The 3,274-nt window shown below is 26.0% G+C and overlaps 1 non-coding gene across 1 annotated transcript; it reads right to left on the bottom strand.

The window, feature by feature from the left end:
* Nucleotides 1–2,987: 2,987 nt before the first annotated feature.
* Nucleotides 2,988–3,060, bottom strand: Trnav-aac (transfer RNA valine (anticodon AAC)). Its single transcript has one exon. It is a non-coding gene; the product is annotated as a tRNA-Val (tRNA).
* Between the last annotated feature and the right edge of the window lie 214 nt (nt 3,061–3,274).

The following is a 3,274-nucleotide window of genomic DNA, read 5'->3' as shown; positions in this document are numbered from 1 at the left end:
GATTGGCTCGGCCGGCCAGCCAATCAGATATCCCCTTAATTTATTTCTTTTTAATTGATCACCATGTCTGATCAACATGATGATCAATATACTTTAAGTAAAAACGCGCTGTGTCGCAGAACTGACACTTATAAAACACTATATTAACTGTGTAGGGTTAGCCTTTACAGAATTAAATATTGTTACTTTTCTAGAAAAATTTTGAATGCAAAGAATGGCAACAATGCACATCTTAAAATATATTATTACGCTTAAATCTTGATATTCTTAATGACAACCTCTTCAACATGTAAAATTGCTAGAAACTTTTTATGCTGCTAAAATGCTAAAGATTTCTAAAATTTCCATTCTAAAAAATTAGCCTTACATAAATTTTAAAAAAATTTAAATATGTTTAATGGAATTTACAATATCATCAATTTATAGAAATATAATGGATTTTTTCATTCGCTCTTGTATATTTCCTATGAATTAAGTCAATATCATTTGCGTTAAATAGGAGTAAAATCTCATCTTTCCTTTTGAATTTGCCGCTGCATTTATATACAAAGTAATATCTTTATTTAATTTAGTACATGCTTGTAAAGATAAAATTTTGTAATATTCTTCCTTTCTACAAAACATTAAAATATTAAAATTTTGTTAACTTATGTCCATATAATATTGAAATATTGTTATAATTATCGATTAAATAATTTAATTGCACTTTTTATTCCGTATATAAGATGCTACTTTGTGTTTAATTTAAAAAATGTTTATTAATAAATATTTTGTATTTAATTAAAAAAATTATTTCAAGATTCTATATTCATAAAAATATGAAATTAAAAATTCAGTTTCTACTATTTAAAGAAAACAACTTCTGTGAATATATCTTGTGTTTTAAAAATATTTTTTAAATGTAATTAACTTGATTTATTTCATGCTTGCAAAGATGGATATTCAAATGGTTTTATTTTTGCAATACTGCACACTATGTATTTTGCCTAACAATACGTTATTATATTACATTAATTTGATAAATTAATTGTACTTTTATCACATACTAGTAGCACTAATAGGTGATATTTAGAAAGTATTTATTTTAAAATTCTGTGATATTTATATTTCATTCTTAAAAACTACACAATCTTTTATTTCAATAATTATTTCTAAAAATTGTTTTTATGAAATCTTATTTTGCACAGAATCTTTGCAAATGTATTATCTATAATCCTTAATCTTGCAAATGTATCTATAAATTGCAAATAAATTTTTCTTATTTCAAATTACGAATTTTTTTATGAAATCTCAAACTTCATAATTTATACAAATATCTGCTTTTCAGGTGAGTTTTTTGGAATTTTAAAATGCCTGTATACTAATACTGAAAAGTTTCTTAAACTGCAGTATTTAATGGGAAAACGTTTTCAAAGAATTCTTATCGAATTTTACGGTGTTTGGAACTACAAAAAGTTAAGAAAACAAGCTTCATTTGGTGCATTTCATGTAAATTTAAGTGATAATAAGTGAAGTAATTTCACTAAATTGTTAACGTTTCTTTGTTTGAAACTTGTTTCAGATCGGTAAATTACGGATTACTTTATATACGAGATAGTAATGACAGAATATTAAAGTTAAAAGTATCATTAGATCTGCATATTGAAATCTAATCTGCGATATTAAAAATTATCTACGAATACGAAATTTGCCAATATCTCAGTATTTCATATCTCCTAAATACAGAAAAATACGTGCTTGGAATAATGTTTATTAGTGAACATGATGAACATCCCTTTGAACTAAAGGGATGAAATTTTGTATATGAATTGGAAAAATATGGATATTTCTTTTAAATTTTGAAATATATATATATAAAATTCAAAATTAGATGAATAGAATTTGGTACACATTTTTATGATGTGCTGTATAAATCCATATAAAATTTCGGAGAAATCGAATATCAGTACATTTGCATGCATATATAAGCAATATTTGAAAAATGCAATGACTTTCTGAAATTAAATGTGTGATCTTAATATAAAATTGTAATTCTATGTCAAATTTCGGTCTAAATCAGTTGGAAAGAAATTATCCAGAATGCATATGATTTCCTTTACTGTACTATTTTCGTTGCTGCAAAGAAAACGAAATTTTATTTCGGCTAATATTTTAATTGCATCTTTTTCCATTGTTCTGTGCTTAGCAAAATTTGTTTTAATACATTTATAAACATTAGTTCCACATCAATTTCATTTGCCTGCCCTTTTGACTCTTGTAGTTTTCAAAATCTATTTTTCAACTCGCTCATTCTTAAAAAGGAATTTTTGTAATGTGCATATTAACATGTTCTTACCTGGTGATATATCCTTATCTTGAATTTAGTGTAATTTGGAACAGCAAAATGATATGTCTGCAATTTCTTCATTTCTTTCTTAAAGTTTCAGAATTCAGCAATTTTTGTGATAAGTTTAAGTGTTTAAAAAATAATAAATTTCCTATATGGCTCTACACTTACTATACGCTCATCAAAATATTATTCAGTTATAGGAAAGATAAGATAAATAAAAATATTTAATATATATGGCACATTCAGGCCTTAATCTCTGTTAAGATTATTGCATCTGTGTAAATGTAACGCTTTACAGACCGAATCTTTAAACTGGAACGTGTTTCAATATAGCTAATTTGTGACTTTCGAAAATTTTTCATCTTTCAAACAAAATTACATTTATTTAATCTGTGTAGTGAAAAATTGCAGAAAGGCAACTATTTAATCGAAGAGAAGATCGCAGATAGAAAGAAAAATTTATTAAAAATGTAACACATAGCGGGCGGCGCAAGTTAGGGTTCTGCCCTTCTAGTTATAGCCCTGGTTCGTAAAATATGTATTCGTATAATTGGAATTCCATATAAAAAAAAATTTAGTAACAAAAAAAAATTGTTCTTTTCGAGAAAAATGCAAAAAAAAAAAAAAAAAAAAAATGGAAAAGGATGACATCCCGTTATGTACCCACCAGGTTTCGAACCTGGGACCTTCTGCGTGTTAGGCAGATGTGATAACCACTACACCATGGGTACTTGTAAGAGAACTAAGACAGAATGTTTATGTCCATGAATCCATAGAAAAAATTTCCCATAAGTTGTTTAAGTTGTGAAGAATTTTCCATGTTTTTTTGCGAAATAACTTTTTGAGATGATTTATGATACATCTTGAAATTATATAATGTAAATAAGTGTTACGAAAGTTCTATGGAATCCAAACTTATTGATCTAAGAAAATTTGGCAATCTCA

This window comes from Argiope bruennichi, chromosome 4 (genome assembly GCF_947563725.1).
Source record: "Argiope bruennichi chromosome 4, qqArgBrue1.1, whole genome shotgun sequence".
Taxonomy (NCBI): Eukaryota; Metazoa; Arthropoda; class Arachnida; order Araneae; family Araneidae; genus Argiope; species Argiope bruennichi.
Note: the sequence above shows the minus strand (reverse complement) of the source record. Positions and strands in the feature narration are given on the sequence as shown.